Source organism: Pituophis catenifer, unplaced genomic scaffold (assembly GCF_029215685.1).
Source record: "Pituophis catenifer annectens isolate HBS135680 unplaced genomic scaffold, rPitCat1.0.hap2 SCAF_2, whole genome shotgun sequence".
Lineage (NCBI taxonomy): Eukaryota > Metazoa > Chordata > Lepidosauria > Squamata > Colubridae > Pituophis > Pituophis catenifer.
Genome location: NW_027256882.1, coordinates 28593180 through 28616546, shown reverse-complemented (window position 1 = coordinate 28616546; position 23367 = coordinate 28593180). Strand labels below are relative to the sequence as shown.

The window sequence follows — 23367 nt, the reverse complement described above, 5'->3', positions numbered from 1 at the left end:
TGAAGAAATCAAAATGGACCCGGGAAAAGTGAAAATGGTGCTAGATTGGCAACACCCACACACCAGTAAACAGCTTCAGAGTTTCCTGGGATTTGCCAACTTCTACAGGCAGTTCATCCCAGCTTTTGCAAAAGTGGCACTGCCCCTGACAGAACTGTTGAAGACGGGGTGGGGTGGGGTGGTGGTGATGCCTCTAAACCGCGGCCCAGTCAGTCACTGGCATGGTCCCTGGATTGTCAGCAGGCATTCAAAATGCTGAAGAAACGGTTCACTGAGGAGCTGCAGATCAGAGCCAAAGTGTACTTGCCAACAAAGTATCTAAAACTCAAACTGCCCAGCAGAAAATTAGGTCCTAAGTTCAGAGGGCCTTTCCCGATAGTGAAAAATCCTGTTACTGTTCAGCTTAGACTCAAAATGCTTGTTAGGGAAAGTGCACTCAGTGTTCCATAGCAGCTTGCTAAAAACCGCAGCAAGCTCTCAGCTAACGCCAGTACACTGGGCCGCCCCAATGCCTATTTTAGTACAAGGGGAAACCCATTATGAGGTAAAAAGGATCTTAGACTCATTTACAGCAGGGTCACTTGCAATACCTAGTCCGCTGGAAGGGATACCCCTTATCTGAAGCTACCTGGGTTAAGACCTGGGATGTAAAGGCAGACAGATTGATTAAACAGTTTCATGACAAATATCCTAGTTAAGCCAAGGGGCCACCTGGGGGGGCGTGTGTTGAAGGTGAAAATGGTTAACCTCTGATTTTTCTCTTTTAGAAGTTCCTTCTCGGCTGAGTGGGGGCAGCCTGTCAGCCCTGAAACCATTTTGGAAATCGTCAGGGCTGCCATAGCAAGGCTGGTTGCTGCTGTGGGAATGTGAGGGGAGAGGTAGAGATAATGGGGAAATTGTAGTGTGCCAATATGACATTCCTAATAACAATTACTTTGAGGAGAGTTCAGGCCTCGGAATTTTGATTTCGTTGGGTCTGTTATTGAATCCCTGACATATAGACCATCCCCTCTGATTCTTAGGTTGGCTTTATTTAATTTTGCTTGATATTTTTATATAGCCCTGAGAGAGATTCAGAGGCTTTGGGATCATTGGAAGGGTTTCCAATGTCTAACCATAATAAAATGAGACATGATAAAGATGTGCACTAAAATATGACACCAAGGAAAGAGAAAAAGGAAAACAATCAGTTAATATTAAGCATATTAAACATTTTACTATTTTAAATTTCAGAAATTTTGCACATATTTAAATTTGATAGAGTGGATGACAGTGCTGGGCTAGGAGCAAGGAGATAGTTTGTGTTCTCCACTCATATAGATTGACAGATGATACTGTTAATATGGCCCTGCACTACATCCTACAACATCTTAAATCTCCAAAGACCTAGGCAAGGGTCCCCTTTATAGACTTTAGTTCAGCATTCAATACCATCATTCTGGACATACGTCTAACTAAACTAAACCAGCTAGCGGTACCTGAACACCCTTGTAAGTGGATCATAAGTTTCCTAACAGACCGGAAGCAGCAGGTGAAGCTAAGCAGAATCACATCAGATACCTGTATAATTTGCACGGGCCCCCCCCAAGGATTTGTGCTCTCCCCATTTCTCTTCTCTCTATATACTAATGACTGCATCTCTAATGATCCATCTGTTAAACTACTGAAGTTTGCAGATGATACAACAGTGACTGGTCTCATTCGAGACAATGATGAATCTGCACACAGACGGGAGGTTGAACAACTAGCCTTGTGGTGTGACCGGAACAATCTGGAACTGAACACATTCAAAACCGTAGAAATGGTGGTAGACTTTAGGAGAAATCCTCCCATACTTCCACCTCTTACAATACTAGACAACACAGTATCAACAGTAGAGACCTTCAAATTTCTAGATTCTATCATATCTCAAGACCTAAAATGGACACCTATCATCAAAAAAGCACAACAAAGAATGTTCTTTCTGCGCCAACCCAGGAAGCTCAAACAGCCCAAGGAACTGCTGATACAGTTCTAAAAAGGAATTATTGAGTCTGTCATCTGCACCTCTATAACTGTCTGGTTTGGCTTTGCAACCCAACAAGACAGACAGAGATTTCAGAGGATAATTAGAACTGCAGAAAAAACAATTACTACCAACCTCCCTTCCATTGAGGACCTGCATACTGCAGGAGTCAAAAAGAGGGCTGTGAAAATATTTACAGACCCCTCACATCCTGGACATAAACTGTTTCAACTCCTACCCCCAAAACAACACTATAGAGCACTGCACACCAGAACAACTAGACACAAGAAGTTTTTTCCTGAATGTCATCACTCTGCTAAACAAATAATTCCCTCAACACTGTCAAACTATTTACTAAGTCTGAATTACTATTACAATTAATCGTCCCATTGTTCCTATCACCCATCTCCTCCCACTTATGACTGTATGACTGTTACTTTGTTGCTTGTATCCTTATGATTTATATTGTTTCCTACTATGAATTGATTACTTATTTGTACCCTATGACTATGATGTATCTTGTCTTTTTATGTACAGTGAGAGCATATGCACCAAAGACAAATTCCTTGTGTCCAATCACACTTGGCCAATAAAGAATTCATTTCCGTTCAATCCTATCCTATTCTCAGTCATGGAAAGTCCCCAGTGATTATCCAGACAGACCATTGAGTTACATCTTGGTTTCTCCACATGCCAGTCCTGATCTGCTCCTGGTCACCGAGTATCCTTCAAAGGGATCAGATGCAATGTGACCTACTAAAAAACATTGTAACCTGTCTTTTTGAATCTTGTGGGTGAAATGAAAGATCTTGGAATTCTTTGGTGTCTTCCAATCCCAGCAAAATCAGGATAATCCATCTGTATAGCTAACATATCACTTTCACTGCTACAAATAATGTTCCCCTTTATTTTTTTTTTATTTTTTTTTTTTTTAATTAGATTTTATTATAACATATAGTAATACAATCGGTACATTTTCGGTTCATTGGTGCAGTTATATACATATATACATCTGCATACATTATTGCTTGTCTTTTGTTGATATTGTTTCTTGGAGCTAGATTTAATTTCAAACACTTAAAAATAATAGTGCTCAGCTCCCTCAGACTAAATCTAATACTATTCATATAGATTTTGTTAATTAGTTAAAATTTAATCTCTATTACCTTCTTTATTTCTTTCCCCCATCCATTCGTACCACATGTCCCACACGCTATAAAATTCTGAATCTTCTCTGTCATTAATTTCTGAAGTCAATTTGTTCATTTCGGCGCACTCCAATATTTTTCCAATAACATGTTCTTGAGGTGGTATTTGTTTTTCTTTCCAATACTGGGCAAGGGAAATTCTAGCGGCTGTCAGAATATGTATAATTAAATACTTTTTCTTTTTTGCATATTCAGTTTTCAAAATTCCCAGGAGAAAAGCTTTTGGGTCAAAATCAAAATTTTCTTTTATTATTTATTAACATAAATAATGTTCCCCTTTAATTGAAGGAATTTTTAAAACAAATTAAGGAGTCCTGGGAGAGAAGTGAAAGAACAGGAAAGATCTCCCAGGTGTTCGGAAGAGAGCTTTTTATTTATTTATTTTATTATTTAATTTTATTTACAATTTATATACTGCCCTTCTCCCTGAGGACTCAGGGCGGTGTACAGCCAGAATTAAGAACATGAAATACAAATATTAAAAAACAAAATATATATAAATTTGGCCCAAAAATTAAAAATCACAAACCAATTAAACATTTAAAAATTTCTTCTTAAGCCAGCCCGGCTTGCTGGAAAAAGTGGGTTTTTAGGGCATGGCGGAAGGCACTGAGGTCTTGGATTCTCCTTATCTCTGGGGGCAACTGATTCCAGAGGGTAGGTGCCCCCACAGAGAAGGCCCTCCCCCTGGGGGTCACCAGCCTACATTGTTTGGCTGATGGCACCCTGAGGAGGCCCTCTCTGTGGGAGCGCACGGGTTGATGGGAGGTCGTCGGTAGCAGCAGGCAGTCTCGAAGATAGCTAGGCCCTATGCCATGGAGCACTTTAAAGGTGATGACCAACACCTTGAAGCACACCCGGAAGACCACCGGGAACCAGCGCAGCTCGCGCAGGAGCAGTGTTACATGGGAGCGCCATGCTGCTCCCATCACTACCCGTGCTGCTGCGTTCTGGACCAGTTGGAGCCTCTGGGTGCTCTTCAAGCGGAGCGCCATGTAGAGAGCGTTGCAGTAGTCAAGGTGAGAGGTGACGAGAGCGTGAGTGACTGTGCACAGGGAATCCCGATCAAGAAAGGGCTGCAACTGGCGAATCAGGCGAACCTGACAAAAGGTCCCCCTGGTTACAGCTGTCAGGTGTTCCTCCAAGGACAGCTGCATATCCAGGAGGACTCCCAGATTGCGAGCCTTTTCAGTGGGGGCCAAAGACTCGCCCCCAATAGTCAGTGATGGAGTCAACTGACTATATCGGGATGCCGGGAGCCACAGCCACTCAGTCTTGGGTTGAGCTTGAGCCTGTTCCTCCCCATCCAGATCCGCACAGCCTCCAGGCACTGGGACATCACTTCAAGGGCATCATTGGGGTGGCCTATGGTGGAGATGTACAGCTGGGTGTCATCAGCGTACTGGTGGTATCTCACCCCAAAGCCACGGATGATCTCGCCCAGCGGCTTCACATAAATGTTGAACAGAAGGGGCGAGAGGACCAATCCCTGCGGCACTCCACAGATGAGAGGCCTCGAGGTCGACCTCTGCCCCCCTGCCAACACAAACTGCGACCGGTCTGAGAGAAAGGAGGAGAACCACTGCAACACGGTGCCTCCCACCCCCAACTCTTCCAGCCGGTGCAGCATGATACCATGGTCGATGGTATCAAAAGCCGCTGAGAGATCTAACAGGACCAGAACAGAGGAGCAACCCCTGTCCCGAGCCCTCCAGAGATCATCAACCAACGCGACCAATGCCGTTTCCGTGCTGTGCCCAGACCTGAAACCCGACTGGAACAGATCTAGATAAGATGTTTCTTCCAGGAATTGTGGAAACTGTCGCGTGACCACACTCTCAACAACCTTCGCCATGAAGTGAAGGTTGGAGACAGGACAGTAGTTGGCCAATATTGCCGGATCCAGGGACAGCTTCGAGGAAAGGCCTCACCACCGCCTCTTTCAAGGCAGCGGGGAAGTGACCCTTACTCAACGAAGTTGCATTACATTGTCCCAATGTTTACAGAAATGCTGACATTTTCCTTTTTCTCCCTCAAAATCTATTCATGAGTCTTATGCAATGCTGTTTTAGAAATGAAACATCTACTGTACAATTTTTTTCCTCACATTTCCCTACCAAGGGGGGAACCACAAAAGTATCAATCCCTTGGTTCTGCTCACACCTCCCAGCCATCAAAGACTAACAAGGAGGAACCTCCAAGCGAAGGAGATCACAACAGGAGTTGCGAATGAACCTGGAGATCCTGTACTCAAAAACACAATCCCTTTTCTCAACTCAATATTCCTACAGCTCTTCTCCATGAAGGTCACATACAAAGCAGAGTAGCCTTTGCGTCTGAAATTTTACACTGCTTTTGTCACTGCCCCAAACTCCCCCAATATATTTGCTATTCATATGGTTTCTTCCACTTACGTGCCTCATTCACAATCTGAGCAGACATTCTTGGTGCAATGAATTGTTAGGAAAAGATAAACTATTTCTCTTTCCTCTTGTTTTCTTCTTCCATGAGGACCCACAACCTCTAACTACAGCCTGAGCGCTCTTATCCCGAAGAGATGCTGCCTGGGAAATTCTGGGGTGAAAAATCTCAAGGATACCCAGGGAGAAAAAGGCTGGTACTCTACATGTGGCATTTCTATAATTTATTATGATAAAAATGCAGAGAACACTCCTAAAATGATTTTTGCAGAATTGCACAATTTCTGCAGAAATAAATACCCAGCAACTTCTGCTGCTGATGGCCAGCCAGACAGCCATTATCGAACTAACATGTTCCAATTTTTTCTTTCCTCCTTCCCATCTAATACTATGACATATTTGATGACAAAAACAATCAAGCAAATTCTTTCTGGTCAAATTGAAGAGTCAATTTCTCAGCTTAAAACTTAAAATTCAAGCCTTTACACTCATCACTTTAGGTCATCACTCATCACTTTGGAAAATCCATGTGCATTTTCTTGTGTTCAATAAGGGTGGAATGTTTCCTGAAGCACCGTCCACTCTTGGGGCACTTAAATGGTTTCTCCTGTGTGTATAAGCACATGATTTAAAAGGCTAGTCTTAGTACTGAAATCTTTCCCACAGTCTGGGCACTCATATGGTTTCTCTCCTGTGTGAGTCCTCTGGTGTCTCACCAGCGCAGAATTATCACTAAAACTTTTCCCACAGATACAACATTCAAAGGGTTTTTCTCCTGTATGAGTCCTCTGGTGTCTCACCAGTTTATAATTCTGACTGAAACTTTTCCCACAATCAGGACATTGAAAGGATTTCTCTCCTGTGTGAATCTTCTGGTGTGTCACCAGATTGGAATTGTTACTGAACCTTTTCCCACAATCAGCACATTCAAATGGTTTCTCTCCTGTGTGGGTCCTCTGGTGTGTCACCAGGCTGCAATTCTGACTGAAACTTTTCCCACAGTCAGGACATTGAAAGGATTTCTCCCCTGTGTGAGTCTTCTGGTGTGTCACCAGATGGGAATTGTTACTGAACCTTTTCCCACAATCAGGACATTCAAATGGTTTCTCTCCTGTGTGAGTCCTTTGGTGTGTCACCAGGCTGGAATTGTGACTGAAACTTTTCCCACAATTAGGACATTCAAATGGTTTCTCTCCTGTGTGAGTCCTTTGGTGTGTCACCAGGCTGAAATTGTTACGGAAACTTTTCCCACAATCAGGACATTCAAAGGGTTTCTCTCCTGTATGAGTCTTCTGGTGTGCCACCAGATTGGAATTGTTACTGAACCTTTTCTCACAATCAGGACATTCAAATGGTTTTTCTCCTGTATGAGTCCTCTGGTGTGTCACCAGGCTGGAATTCTGACTGAAACGTTTCCCACAATCAGGACATTGAAAGGATTTCTCTCCTGTGTGAGTCTTCTGGTGTGTCACCAGATTGGAATTTTTACTGAACCTTTTCCCACAATCAGGACATTCAAATGGTTTCTCTCCTGTGTGAGTCCTCTGGTGTGTCAACAGGCTGGAATTGTGACTGAAACATTTCCCACAATCAGGACATTCAAATGGTTTCTCTCCTGTGTGTGTCCTCTGGTGTGTCACCAGGCTGAAATTGTGACTGAAACTTTTCCCACAATCAGGACATTCAAATGGTTTCTCTCCTGTGTGAATCCTCTGGTGTGCCAGCAGGCTGGAATTGTGACTGAAACCTTTCCCACAGATAGGACATTCAAATGGTTTCTCACCTGTGTGAGTTCTCTGATGTGCCAGCAGGCTGGAATTGTGACTGAAACATTTCCCACAGATAGGACATTCAAATGGTTTCTCACCTGTGTGAGTTCTCTGATGTGCCAGCAGACTGGAATTGTGACTGAAACCTTTCCCACAGAAAGGACATTCAAATGTTTTTTCCCCAGTGTGAATCCTCTGGTGTCTCACGAGGTAGCAATTCAGACCAAAACCTTTCCCGCAGATAGGGCATTCAAAGGGTTTCTCTCCTGTATGAGTTCTTTGTTGTCTCATGAGGTGGTAATTTCTAATGTAACTTTCACACAATTTGGACACTCTTATGTGATGGGTGTCCTGTGATATATTACCATGTTGCCATGCTCACTAAAGTATTCACATCTGGAGCACTCGTATGGCTTCTCTCCTGTGTGGGTCATTCCATGAACCACAAGGAAGCTGTTCTGACCAATCTTTTGCCATATTCAGATAATTGTATGGCTTTTCTCCAGTTGGGATCTTCTTGTTTAATCAGCTATGATCTGCAATCTGTGCTTTTCCTACAATAGGCAGATCTATGGAGCTTTTTCACAACTGATATTCTTGAGGTCAAAAATATATGTGATCTATTTTTTAGTGGTGCTTTGATTAAAGCCGTTTGCTTCTTCCCAGAGCAATGCCTGTATGTGCCCTGCCCAATAAGACCTTTTCCTTCCCCCTAACTTCCAGCTATTTCCATCTTTTTCTGAGTGAAAAATAATCTTCCTTGATCTTTCATGAAATGTATCCTTGAGTTTCGTATCCTCTACTTTTTCCAGCTCAAAATCTCATGTTAATTTTCTCTCTTTTGTCTATTAGCTGCTGGAGAAGGAGAATTGTGTGCTTTTCTGAAGGAACTGGAGTATATTTTGATTTCTGGCTCAATTTTATTTCCTTTTCAACGTTGCTTGTTATTCTCAGTTGTCCAGAGTGCTCTTATTGCCATCCTCTTTGTCTATAAGTTTCAAAGAAAAGTGTAACTTTAGTTGTGTATAAAATGGTTGCAGAAGATGTGAAAAAAAGTATACATTACAACAAAAAAGCAAACATGCCACAATGCTAGAATAATCCCTTACATTAATTATGATTCATGTGACACATGGAAGAGTACCAAGATATCTATTCAACCATGAAATTATGTTGTTGACTTGGGTCAATCATAAAATCTTGGCACTGCAAAGGGTTATCCTCAAATATATCTGGATGTATTGAGTATAGATTATATAATTGCAGATATATGCATACAGAAAGAAATACAGATACAAACACCTACAAATGAATATATGTGGAAGCTCCATGAGTTTTCAGCCTGACAAAATGTCCCAAAATGGTTAATGTCAGACCTTCTGAGCTAAATTTAGAGATGTGGCATTTGAACTGAGGAAATGATGCCGAAAGCCTCTGCAAGATTTGAAGCACCAGTTTTGCTCAGGAAAGTCCTCAGCTGCAGATAAGAGAAGAAAATCCTGACTTACTGAGTGCAGTTGGGACTGGCTTCTGTGTCACTAAGCAGCCGGTCAGGAAGCATGATGTCACATGACAGTGCTAACTTGCATCTGTTCTACAAACTGCAACTTGCAATTTCCTGCTGGCATCCCTACTAATTTTACTTCAGAATCTAGCTGAGAAGGTCACAAATGGGGATCCTGAGTGTGGGATGCTGTAGCCATCATAAATGTGCAATGGTTGGCAGAACCCAAGGTGGTGTCTCTCCTTTTCCTGCACCTTCATAACCGCAGGAATGTTTTTTTGGAAAATGGGCCAAAAAAAGCCTCAAAAATTGACCAAAAAAGCCTCAAAAACAGCCCCCGAAAAGCGGGCAAAAAAGCCTCGACAATGGCCCCAAAAACCTCAAAAATGGGCCAAAAATCCTCAAAAAACAGCCCCCCAAAAGCCTCATAAACGGGGAAAAAGCCTTAAAAATGGATCAAAAAGCCCCAGAAACAGGCCGAAAAAAGCCTCAAAAACGAGTTGAAAAAAGCACCCAAAATGGGCCGAAAATAGCCCCAGAAACAGGCTGAAAAAAGACTGGAAAAGGTCCGAAAAAAGATAGGCCAAAAACTTTTTTTGGGGTTGTTTTCCTCTTCTAAATTTAGGTATGTCTTATAGTCCAAAAAATACGGTAAAACCAGTTGAACCTGATTAATACCTGGATGCGGCACCAATAGGAATTATCGTGCTTTTGGCAAGACCTGGAAGTTAAAAAACATAAACCCTAGAAAAAGACTAGTGGCAGAATCAGTGCAATTTGGTTGCCAAGAGAATAGCAAGCCCGTAACACAGCGGTTTTCAACCTGGGGGTCGCGACCCCTTTGGGGGTAGAACGGCCATTTCACAGGGGTCGCCAAAGCCCTCTCTCGCCCCCCCCCCCCACGCCTTCACTCACCCTCACCCTCTGCCTCTGTTGGATCGCCGGTCGCCGGTCGCTTACCCGCCCATTCCCAATCTATTACTGCCTCCTGAGTCCCAGCTCAGAGGGATGGCTAGAGGGAAAAAAAACTGTTTAAATTCTTGCCGCGGGGCTTCAAAGGGCCGCCCTACAGCTAATCAGTGTCAAAAGAAAACAGATTAGTAGACTGGTGCTTGCAAAAATAGAAAAAAACAGCCCCTTTCAGCTTACGCATAGGTTAATTACCATAAATTGATTTGATCAGCCTCCTGACTCTCAGCTGATTTGCTCTCAGCTGCTTTGCAGAGGGCTCTCTTGCTAGCTAGCTGCAAAGAGGTAAATTCCTGGAGCAGATTTCCCCCCCCCCCCAGCTATGCTGAAAAATCGAAACTGAAAGTAAAGCAGGGTCTTTGCTGCAACGTGACAAAATGAGGCAGAGAGAGATTTCTTTTTCCTCACCAAAAAAGGTAGGTGCAAAACTGCAAACAATGGGAAATTTAGGGCAAAAGAGGAGGTTCAAGATTTTAAAACACAAAAGAAAAAAAGCTCTATTTAACTAGGGAATTGTAATAATTGAGATACTATTAATTCTATATTGTATTGAAAGCAGAAATGGTTAAGTTGTGGTTTGGAGGAATATATGGGGGAAATTATTTGGTTTATTATTATTGGTAAATATAATTAATTGATTTGTAAGAAATTGGATTGCATGGAAATAATTGGAATATTCATGTTCATATTAATATACAAAAAGATAGTTATATAATTAATTGATTTATATTAAAATGCTGAATTTGTATTAAACAACTGTATTACATAATTACATAATTAACCAATGTGAGGACGGATATAAAAATAGATGACAATGCAAAGGGGTATAATATAGAATAGAAGGGAAAAATTGAATTTGATTAAGATTAGAGATGAGGATGAAGGGTAATATTGTTTTTTTAAAAAAATAGATGAGGAATAAATATGGCAAAAAGGAAAAATAGAAATTGTAAATTTAATTGAAATGATTAAACACTGTTTAAATTTGTGAACCAGCCAAATACTCTGTTCAAAGAAAATACATTGTATGTTTGTATGTGTGTTTCTAATTATTGCTATTTATTCATATTTGTTCTCTTTTATTCTTTAAAGTTTAACAATTCATTCTTAATCTTAATATCTTTATATTTGTTTGGAGTTCGTTTTCTTCCCTTTCATCTTTTTTATTGTACAGGAATCTTTCTCCTCAAACCTACCACCTCTCTCTTTTCTTTCCTTCTTACTTTCTCTTCCTCCCCCTCTTCTTCTCCTCCCTACTTCCTCTTCCTTTCTCCTTCTCCCCCTCTCTTCCTCCCTCTCTTACCCTCACTCCTACTCTAATTTCCCTTCCATTCCTTCATCCCTTTCTATTGCTGTATCCTTTTATCCTTATGGACTGTTCATAGGGCTGAAAAAGTTATTTTTGACTGGTCCTCGCACCAGTCCTCAAATTTACGACTATCCTCACATTTTACGTTTTTGCCCTATCTTGTCACCATAGTGAAGAGAAACAGTTGTGAAATGAGTGACACGGTTGTTAAGAATGCTACAATGGGCATAAATGATGACCAGTCATAAGTGCGAAGACAGGTCAAAAGTGCGAGGACCTGTTAGAAATCACTTTTTTCAGCCCTCTGGGTAGCCCTTTTGTGCACATGGACTACTCAGAGGGCTGAAAAAGTTATTTTTGACTGGTCCTCGCACTTTTGACTAGATCTCGAATTTACGACTATCCTCACATTTTACGTTTTTTGCCCTATCAGTTGTGAAATGAATGACATGTGTTGTGTTAAGAATGCTGCACGGGCATAAATGTGAGGATGGTCATAAGTGTGAGGACCAGTCAAAAGTGCGAGGACCTGTCAGAAATGACTTTTTTCAGCCCTCTGAGTAGTCCCTATACACATAGCCATGGCCACCCGGTCACATGACCAGCTAGCCACACCCACCCAGTCACATGACTTCCAAGCCATGTCCACAAAATAAGCCACACCCACAGAATTGGTCGTAAAAAATTTTAGAACCCACCCCTGGTTGGGGGTCACGACAACATGAGGAACTGTATTAAAGGGTTGCGGCATTAGGAAGGTTGAGAACCACTGCCGTTAACAGAATAGGTTATGAGTTGGAAGGGACCTTGGAGGTCTTCTAGTCCAATCACCTTCTCAGGCAGGATACCCTATAACATTCCAGACAAATGGCTGGCCAATCTTGTCTTAAAGCACGAGTGTCAAACTTGCCATGTCATGTTGCCGTCACATGACATTCTACCCATTGTGGAGCTGGGGTGGGTGTGGCCTGCATGTCACGCATCCAGCCCATGGGCCACCAGTTTCTCACCCCTGTCTTAAAAGGTTCCTCATGAATCTAAATGACAACTTGTCATCCAAAAGGTAGAAAAGGGAACTAAGGATCTCCTATAGTGATCTAAATTTTTACTAGCAGAGAGGAAATTATAAGGGGGGGGGGTGAAGTTGCAGATAAATAGGGGGAAGAGTGACCATGTCATACTGGAATCCAATATAATAGACACAAGCAATAGAGCAAAATCAAACTAATGTCTTAGACTTTAAAGCAGCTGATCTTAACAAACCAAGAGACAGCTTGGGAAGGATTCCATGGATGAAAATCTTAAAACGGGAAAACAACTCAAGAAGCCTGAGAAACTCTGGCTGCCTAAACAGAGGGCTAGAATCGAGATCACATGAAGTTTTAGTACCAATTTATAATGCTTTAAATTAAGATCACGCTTGGATTACTGCAACCACTTTTCATCACCACAATATAAAAAAGGCGTCCAGACTCTATAAAGAGCGCAGAGAAGAGCAGTAGGGATAATTAGTGGGTTGCAGTAATTGGGAATGAATCGTCTAGTGAAAGGAAGGACTAGGGGTGACATGATAGCAGTGTTCCAATACTTGAAGGGTCAACTTCTTTTCCAAAGCACCAGAAGGACAAGACAAGAAGCAATGCATGGAAACTAATCAAGGAGAGAAAAACACCTGGAATTAAGGAAAAATCCCATCAGTGAGAACAATTAGCCAGTGGAACGGAATGGCTGCAATTTTCTGCTGCCTGGAAGACTGAAAAAGTCTCTTTTGAGTGAAGGTTGATTCTTCAGGAATGGCTTCCCTCCAGAGGTTGTGGGGGCTCCATTGCTGGTGGCTTTTAAACTGACGGGACAGCCATTTGTCTGAAACATCATTAAGACCTCCAAGGTTTCTTCCAGCTCTCTTCCAAACCTCCAGTGACGGAGCTCCCTCTGGAGGGAAACCAGCCCCAAAGACTCAACCTGCATTCGAAGGAGGCTTTTTCAAGCTTCCCACCAGCAGAAATTGCAGCCCCCAGTTTCCCAGCCTGCACCACCAGTGGGCTTCCATTTGGGGAGGGAAGGAACCTGCAGCAGCCGCAGCTGAGAGGCTCCAGCCCAGTTGCTTCTCCGCTTCCAGGCCGTGGAGGGAACCAAACAGCCCGACTTGCTCCAGGACTCTCCTCCCACCTGCTGCCCTCAACTCACCTGCCAGCTGCTGCTTCGACCCTGGGAAGAGCAGAAAAGCCGCTCTGCACACCAACTTCCTCCCATCAGCCATCCGGAAGAGGAAGTTCCTCTGCGCGTCTCCTCTCCTCCCAGCCTTTCTAGCAATGCAGTACTTGATGATTTTAACTCCTTAAACACAACCACAGACGCTGCCTGCTGTACTGTCCGCTTTCTAGCCACAGGTGCTAGCCACAGCAACAAATGCTCTGTCTTACACATTGGCAGAACAAATCAGAACACAAAATGAAAGCTGGGAGGATATGCCCTCGTATACGACCTTCACTCTGTCAAGGACCTTGGAGTATTTATCCCTAATAATCTAAGTGCCAGAGCTCAATGTAACAGAATTGCCAAAAAGGCATTTAGAGTTAATAAATTAAGAGTTAATTAAGAGTTAATTAACTCTTAATAATTAAGACAAATTATGTATAATTAATTAATTAATTAATTAATTAAGAGGTAATTAAGAATCACTGCAACAGCATTGCCAAAAAGGCATTAAGAGTTGTTAACCTAATCTTACGAAGCTTCTTCTCCAGTAATATTGTACTGCAAACTAGGGCATACAAAACCTTTGCTAGACCAATTCTTGAATACAGCTCATCTGTCTGGAATCCACACTGCATATTGGACATTAATACAATTGAGTGAGTCCTGAGATATTTCACGAGAAGAGTCCTCACAACAGAATACCTTATGCTATCAGGCTGGAAATTTTGGGCTTAGACAATTTAGAGCTATGCTGCATTCTGTCTGACCTAAACGTAGTACACAAAATTATCTGCTACAACATCCTACCTGTCAATGACTACTTCAGGTTCAACCGCAACAATACACTAGCAGACAATAGATACAAACTTAAGGTAAGCTGCTCCAAACTTGATTGCAGAAAATATGACTTCAGCAACAGTGGCCAATGCCTGGAATGCACTACCAGACTCTGTGGTTACTTTTCCAAACCCCCATAACTTTAACCTTAGACTGTCAACTATTGACCTCACCCCATTCCTAAGAGGTCTGTAAGGGGCGTGCATAAGCGCACCAACGTGCCTACCGTTCCTGTCCTACTGTACCCATGTATTCGTATCCTTACCCTGTATTCATAATCATGTTTATACTTATATCTGTTACCTTATGTGTTTGACAAACAAACAAACAAACAAACAAACAAACAAACAAACAAACAAACAAACAAGGATTAGTAAGAGTGACCTGACTAGAAGAATAGAGGTAGAAATAATAAATAGGGGGAATATTAGGTAGATATAATTTCTATATAAATTGAATATAAGTAATAATATGGGAAGATGAGAGGTTGAAAGATGGTATTACTATGTATCTTTAAGATTATTATCATTAGAATGGAACATTGAAATACTGAATAACTACTTTAAAATAATCATGTACATTAATATTAGGAGTATATAAGTTTGATTAATGTAACAATTGACTGTTGCTATTTGTATTAACATGTTGATATATGTTTAAAAATTAAAATCCAATAAAACTTTTTAAATAAAGAGCCAAATCCTGGAGGGGCTGCCAGAGAGATTTGGCCAGCTGAGCATCAGCTGCTTGGGCCAGCAACCCCCAGCCAGCCAGCCTGTCATGGTCCTGGCCCAGCCGACCTTCACCTTTCCTGGCCAGGGGAGTGTGACCACTCAGAGTGGGATTTCCTTCTCCTTTCACTCAGTGCTGAGCAGATGGCTCCTAAGCCTCCCTTGTTGGGCCTGATCTACCGAAATGACAGCTCAACCAGTGACAGTTGTCAGCCAACAGCCAGGCCCGCAACAAGGGACCATGGTCTACCAAGGCCAGGTAGTCCACCTCGCCAGCCTCTCCTTAGGCTGCCACCGGTGGACCAGATCCCTCTGGGCTGGGCATACTACACTGGACAGGAGTGGATCCAGTGCCAATGAATGCCAGCCTGCCAGCCCCCGTTCTCCATCTGGTCTCAGGTCAGCCACTGCCAGCACCGCTGACAGTCCCACCCCCTGCTTCAGAGCCACTTTTGATGGGAATCCCGAAAAGCTAGCGTACTTCGTGAACCGGATTTGGTCCCACCTCAATCACTAGGAGCCTTGATAGTACAGTGGTATAAGCACCCTGTTATTAACACAGCTGCCTGCAATTACTGCTGGTTGATTCTCTCCAAGGCTCAAGGTTGATTCAGCCTTCCATCCTTTCTAAGGTAGGTGAAATGAGGACCCAGTTTGTGGGGGCAATAAGCTGACTTTGTATAAAATATAAAAAGTATGAAGGCTATTGCTTAACGCATTGTAAGCCACCCTGAGTCTCCGGAGAAGGGCAGCATATAAATCAAATTAAAACAAACAAACAAACAAAAAAAACTATGGAGCCCAGTACCAATCCGATCAACAAATATGTCAAGGTTCCAAGGAACATCCCCCACCTAAGTAAGACTCCGAGGCCAGCATTTCCTCAAAGTTTCATTTTATTAGAGATGTCATATTGGCACATCTGGGAAAACCCGAATCTGAAAGCCCCCACATTTTCCCCACCCAAGGAAAAGTCAGTCCCTTTCCCTACACCCACATGTCCATCACATGGCCCAATCAATCCACCGTCCTGATTTTCCCCCGTTACACCGCTTCAAGTGCAGGCTGAATGTCCTTGACTCCCAGAGCAAAGAATATTGTTATGACTATATATCTCTACCAACTCCATGCAACCCCCCCTCCTCAGCACTAAATGTGGCAGCCCTGAAGATCCAAAGAAAAAGATGGGCTCCAGAGCTGACAAAATGATCTCGGCCATTGCTGACAACATGGAGGGCAAAGCGGCCAAGTGGGTGGCCCAATTGTGGCCCAGCATTCGAAATTCTGAAGAAACGGTTCACTGAGGAGCTGCAGGTCAGAGCCAAAGTGTACTTGCCAACAAAGTATCTAAAACTCAAACTGCCCAGGAGAAAATTAGGTCCTAAGTTCAGAGGGCCTTTCCCGATACTGATAAATCCTGTTACTGTTCAGCTTAGACTCAAAACGCTTGTTAGGGAAAGTGCACCCGGTGTTCCATAGCAGCTTGCTAAAAACAGCAGCAGGCTCTCAGCTAGGGCCAGTACACTGGGCCGCCCCAAGGCCTATTTTAGTACAAGGGGAAACCCATTATATGAGGTAAAAAAAGATCTTAGACTCTCATTTGCAGCAGGGTCACTTGCAATACCTAGTCCACTGGAAGGGATACTCCTTATCTGAAGCTACATGGGTTAAGACCTGGGATGTAAAAGCAGACAGGTTGATTTTTTTTTTTAATTTGATTTATATGCCGCCCTTCTCCGAAGACTCAGGGCGGCTTACAATGCGTTAAGCAATAGCCTTCATATTTTTGTATATTTTATACATAGTCAGCTTATTGCCCTCACAATCTGGGTCCTCATTTTACCTACCTTAGAAAGGATGGAAGGCTGAGTCAACCTTGAGCCTGGTGAGATTTGAACTTGCAGTAATTGCAGGCAGCTGATTTTAACAGTGATTAAACAGTTTCATGACAAGTATCCTAGTTAAGCCCAAGGGGCCACCTGGGGGGAGGGGTGAGACTAAGAAGGTGAGGTTAACCTCTGATTTTTCTCTTTCAAGAGTTCCTTCTCAGCTGAGTGGGGGCAGCCTGTCAGCCCTGAAACCATTTTGGAAATCTTCAGGACTGCCACAGCAAGGCTGGTTGCTGCTGTGGGAATGTGAGCGGGGAGGTAGAGATAATTGGGGGAAACTGTAGCCATAACAACATTCTTTCCCATGGGAACCAAGGACGTCCACACCAGGTGTTGTGAAGGCGTGGACCAAAGACAGCCAAAGGAGGACTGTGACCTGATTGGACCATATGATGGATGTGTGACCTGAGAGCAAGAACTTTGGGTTTTGATTTTGGTGGGAAAACCTCGGGTCTTCAGAATCTGGTTTTCACCAACTGTGCCAATATGACATTCCTAATAAACAATTACTTTGAGGAGAGTTCAGGCCTCAGAGTTTTGATTTTATTGGGTCTGTTCCTTGGAACCCTGACATGCAGACCATCCCCTCTGATTCTTAAGTTGGCTTTACTTAATTTTGCTTGACATTTTTATATAGCCCTGAAAGAGATTCAGAGGCTTTGGGATCATTGGAAGGGTTTCCAATGTCTAAACATAATAAAATGAGACATGATAAAGATGTGCACTAAAATATGACAGCAGGGAAAGAGAAAAAAGGAAAACAAACAGTTAATATTAAGCATATTGAGCATTTTACTATTTTAAATTTTAGAAATTTTGCACATTTAAATTTGATAGGGTGGGTGACAGTGCTGGGCTAGGAGCAAGGAGATAGTTTGTGTTCTCCACTCATATAGATTGACAGATGATGCTGTTAATAGGGCTCTGCACTACATCCTACAACATCTTAAATCTCCAAAGACCTACGCAAGGGTCCCCTTTATAGACTTTAGTTCAGCATTCAATACCATCATTCCGGACATAATCAGTGGTGGGATTCAATTTTTTTAACAACCGGTTCTGTGGGCGTTGCTTAGTTGGCGGAATGGCTAGCTGGTTATGTGACCGGGTGGGCGTGGCTAGCTGGTCATGTGACCGGGTGGGCGTGGCTATGTGCATAGGGACTACTCAGAGGGCTGAAAAAAGTCATTTCTGACTGGTCCTCGCACTTTTGACTGGTCCTCACACTTTTGACTGGTCCTCACACTTATGACCATCCTCACATTTCTGCCCATTGCAGCATTCTTAACAACTGTTGTCATTCATTTCACAACTACTTCTCTTTACCACGGTGAGAAGATAGGGCGCAAAACGTAAAATGTGAGGACAGTCGTAAGTGCAAGGACCGGTCAAAAGTGCGAGGACCGGTCAAAAATAACTTTTTCAGCCCTCTGAGTAGTCCATATGCACATAGGGACTACCCAGAGGGCTGAAAAAAGTGATTTCTGACAGGTCCTCGCACTTTTGACCTGTCATCATTTATGCCCATTGTAGCATTCTTAATTAAATTAATTAAATAAAAATGACCTGCTGGAGCAGTCAGAGGCAGTCCGAGGCGGGTGTTCGGGCCGACTGCAGGGCAAGGTGATACAACTGGGGTAGGTAGGCCGCTGCTGCCCAGGTGGGAGGCGGGCGCAGGCCTACAGGGCTGGCTCCAAGGTGAAGCAATGGGATGGGGTAGGTCAGGGGTCTGCAACCTTAAACACTCAACCTAAGCACCCAGTCATCTCTTAATTACCTGGGAATATGCACCTTCCCATATAGTCAATGGGACTTGCTTCGAATAAATATCTGTTGTGAATAGTTCTGTTGTTGTAGAACTGACACATGTGAGATTGCAATATCACACTGGACTGATAGTGGAATTTTTCTTTAGACTAGTGCCTATATAACATTTTAAATTCAGGAGACTGATTTTAAAGCTACAGAGTCAGCTGTGCATTGTAGCCTGTTGGGTACTTCCCTAATACCCAACATAAATAATCTAAAATGGCTACTCCACCTAATGATTGTTAGTACTGTTACTATATACGTTTACTTGGTTGTGGTCCTGTGCTCATTTTAAGCCCACATTTGAGCCCAGAAGGGGGAAAAAAATGGAATGTACATGATTTCAGAAAATAAGCATTCCTTGTTTGTTGTATAATTAGTGTAAAGAAACTAATAGTGTGAACCAATAGAGGTGCAGAAATATTTCAGTCATAATTTTATATATAAAATAGCCATTTGTGTAATACAACCTGCATATTGTTCAAAATAGTCATTAGTATTATGGCTGATGTTTGACAGCAAGCCTAAAAGGCAAAGATCATAAAAGTGCTTCTTTCTCTGTATGTATACAAAACATGATGTACAAATAAGCACACACATATTTATGTTCTGGACTATAGTCATTGAATGCATGTAAATCCCTGAAAAATATGTGGTTGCCCTGGGCAAAAGAAAGGCAGTAAAATCACTCTAGGTGTAGGGACAATGTAAAATATTAATACATGATAAATAATGGAACAATTAAAAATAATAGCACAGGGTTTTTTTTCTCTCTCTCCCTTCCTTCCTCTTTCTTTCTCTTCTATCTCTCTCTCCTTCCCTCTTTCTTTCTGTCTGTCTCTTTCTGTCTCTCTCTCTCTCACTCACTCACACACACACACCCCTGGTCTTGGCACAAAGTATCTGCTGTTACAGAAGTTCTCATTTCTCTCTCTAATACACCTCATACTAATCGATACCCTATCTCTCAATGTAAAGCTTATGTATGTTTACTTGGCAGTAAGGCTACTTTCTTTCAGTGGGAATTACTCCTAATAGATGCACATGATTGCAGGCAGACAGCTAGCTCCGTTGTTTAATAGGCTGTAAGTAAAATTTCTACATTAACAAAATTTATACCTAAACAACAGAATATAGGAGCAAAAAATCATAGCAATAATCTGAGCTGTGCTTTTCTTCTTTAAATGGAAGTACTACCCATTTTAACCAGACATTAAGACCCCCCCCCTTTCTTTTGCTTGAAACTCCTTTCAGGGTGGGAGGGAAAACCAAATAAAACAGGAAGGAGGCAAGGACAGAAAATGGAAACAGGAGGCATTTTTCAGCCGCTTTCTGGGACTGGAAAGTTGAGGGGACCCAAGGAAGCAGCATCCAGCCGTGATTAAGAAGACCCCCGCTCCCGCCCCCCACCATCCCACCCTGCCTTCTTTTTCTCTCCCTGCCCCCGCTCTTCTCTCTCCCGGGCAGAAGGGGACTAACCTTAAAAAAAAAGAAAAAGAAAGCTCTGCTGCTGAGCAGAGAAAGCAGTAGCTGGGAAGGATGTTGCTACGGAGTTAAAACAATGAAAAAAATGCCCTTCCCTTGTTCCTACCCTCCCTCTTTTTCTCCCCACCAATTTCTTTTGGCACCGGAGCCAAAGCGGTTTTTTCTTTCTCTGCCTGCGAGCTGCTGGCTGCCTCTAATCTACAGTTTACTCGTGAGCACCATGCTTTTTTTTGTAATTTATTGGCTTTGCAGCATACCGAACCGTTTTTTAAATTAATGGCTCGCCCTCACATGCTCCTTACATGCTCACGAGTAAACTTGCTCACAAGTAAACTGCAGATTAGAGGCAGCCAGAAGCTCGCAGGCAGAGAAAGAAACCGCTGCCTCCTGCCTCCGTGCATCGAGGAGGCTGAGCAGCAGCGGGAAGAGCACGGGACGGGAGGCGCAGGAAGTGGCTGCCAGTGATGCCCTCAGGTGAAGATGTTGTGGGCGGGGAGGCTCGACCCCCTCTTAGGAGCCTCAGTTTACTCCTGAGCACCATTGGCCTTTCTTCTTGTCTCTCCCAGTCAATGTTGCTCGCGAGTAAACTGCAGCTAGGATCTCCCGCGTGCTTCCCTGGCAGGCCGGGCCACCTGGGGGAAATGCAGGGGAAGAGCTCCGGTGCCGCAATCTCCCACGCGCTCCCCTCCCTCCCTGCACGCATCGGTCCACTACCTGCTGCTGGTATGACGCCTCCACCAGCTCGCCCTTTCCCGGCCACCCGTGCCCTTTGGCCTTACCTTTGCCAGCAGCGGTGAGCAGAAGTATGGGGGTAGATTCTGCAAGTAGGGGCTGGGCGGGGCGGGCGAGCATCAGGCGAGCGGGGTGAGCGAGCGGGAACCGGTTCGGGGGCATGGCCAGCCAAAGGTCACTAATGGTTCGGAAAAATGTGCCAAGTTTCCACTGACGTTTCTCCCGAACTCGGTGTGTCACTAAGGCAAGCTTTGCAACACAGCAAGCGAGGCCAATAAATAGTGGTGGGGCAGGGCGAGGTGAGGGGAGGGCGAGCCATTAATTTAAAAAACGGTTCGGTATGCTGCAAAGCCAATAAATTACAAAAAAAAACACTGAACCGTTTGCTAAATAGCTGGCTCACTCGCCCCGCCCCATCACTATTTATTGGCAATAAATAGTGGTGTGGAGGGGCGGGGAGAACCAGCAATTACGGTTTGGCCGTACCGCCTAGAACCGGCAGAATCCCACCACTACAGCTAGCGATACCTGAACACCCTTGTAACGTGGATCAAAAGCTTCCTAACAGACAGGAAGCAGCAGGTGAAGCTAAGCAGAATCACATACCTGTACAATTAGCACAGCCCCCCCCAAGGATTTGTGCTCTCCCCATTTCTCTTCTCTCTATATCCCAATGACTGCATCTCAAATGATCCATCTCTTAAACTACTGAAGTTTGCAGATGATACAACAGTGATTGGTCTCATTCGAGACAATGATGAATCTGCATAAAGACGTGAGGTTGAACAACAAGCCTCGTGATGTGACTGGAACAACTTGGAACTGAACACACTCAAAACCGTAGAAAAGGTGGTAGACTTTAGGAGAAACCCTTCCATATTTCCACCTCTCACAATACTAGACAACACAGTATCAACAGTAGAGACCTTCAAATTTCTAGGTTCTATCATATCTCAAGACCTAAAATGGACACCTAACATCAAAAACATCATCAAAAAAGCACAACACAGAATGTTCTTTCTGTGCCAACTCAGGGAGCTCAAACAGCCCAAGGAACTGCTGATACAGTTCTAAAAAGGAATTATTGAGTGTGTCATCTTCACCTCTATAACTGTCTGGTTTGGTTCTGCAACCCAACAAGACAGACACAGACTTCAGAGGATAATTAGAACTGCAGAAAAAACAATTGCTACCAACCTGCCTTCCATTGAGGACCTGCATACTGCATGAGTCAAAAAGAGGGCTGTGAAAATATTTACAGACCCCTAAACTGTTTCAACTCCTACCCTCAAAATGACGCTATAGAGCACTGCACACCAGAACAACTAGACACAAGAACACTTTTTTACTGAATGCCATCACTCTGCTAAACAAATAATTCCCTCAACACTGTCAAACTATTTACTAAGTAAATAATTACTATTACTGAATTACTATTACTATTAATCTTCCCATTGTTCCTATCACCCATCTCCTCCCACTTATGACTGTATGACTATTACTTTGTTGCTTGTATCCTTACGATTTATAGTTTCCTACTATGATTTGATTACTTATTTGTACCCTATGACTATCATTAAGTGTTGTACCTTATGATTCTTGACAAACGTATCTTGTCTTTTTATGTACAGAGAGCATATGCACCAAATTCCTTATGTCCAATCACACTTGGCCAATAAAGAATTCATTTCCATTCAATCCTATCCTATCGTATCCTATTCTCAGTCATGGAAAGTCCCCAGTGATTATCCAGACCGACCATTGAGTTACATCTTGGTTTCTCCACATGCCAGTCCTGATCTGCTCCTGGTCACCGAGTATCCTTCAAAGGGATCAGATGCAATGTGACCTACTAAAAAACATTGTAACCTGTCTTTTTGAATCTTGTGGGTGAAATGAATGATCTTGGAATTCTTTGGCGTCTTCCAATCCCAGCAAAATCAGGATAATCCATCTGCATAGCTAAAATATCACTTTCACTGATACAAATAATGTTCCCCTTTGATTGAAGGAATTTTTTAAACAAATTAAGGAGTCCTGGGAGAGAAATGAAAGAACAGGAAAGATCTCCCATGTGTTGGGAAGAGAGCGTTGCATTACATTGTCCCAGTGTTTACAGAAATGCTGACACTTTCCTTTCCCCCCCCCCTCAAAATCTATTCATGAGTCTTATGCAATGCTGTTTTAGAAATGAAACATCTACTGTACAATTTTTCCCTTCACATTTCCCTACCAAGGGGGGAACCACAAAAGTATCAATCTCTTGGTTCTGCTCACACCTCCCAGCCATCAAAGACTAACAAGGAGGAACCTCCAAGCGAAGGAGATCACAACAGGAGTTGCGAATGAACCTGGAGATCCTGTAGTCAAAAACACAATCCCTTTTCTCAACTCAATATTCCTACAGCTCTTCTCCATGAAGGTCACATGCAAGGCAGAGTAGCCTTTGCATCTGAAATTTTACACTGCTTTTCTCACTGCCCCAAACTCCCCCAATATAT

General features: G+C 43.1%; 1 pseudogene; it reads right to left on the bottom strand.

Moving 5' to 3' along the window:
- Positions 1-4933: 4933 nt before the first annotated feature.
- Positions 4934-23367, bottom strand: part of LOC139310045 (zinc finger protein 850-like) — a 44336-nt pseudogene continuing 25902 nt past the window's right edge.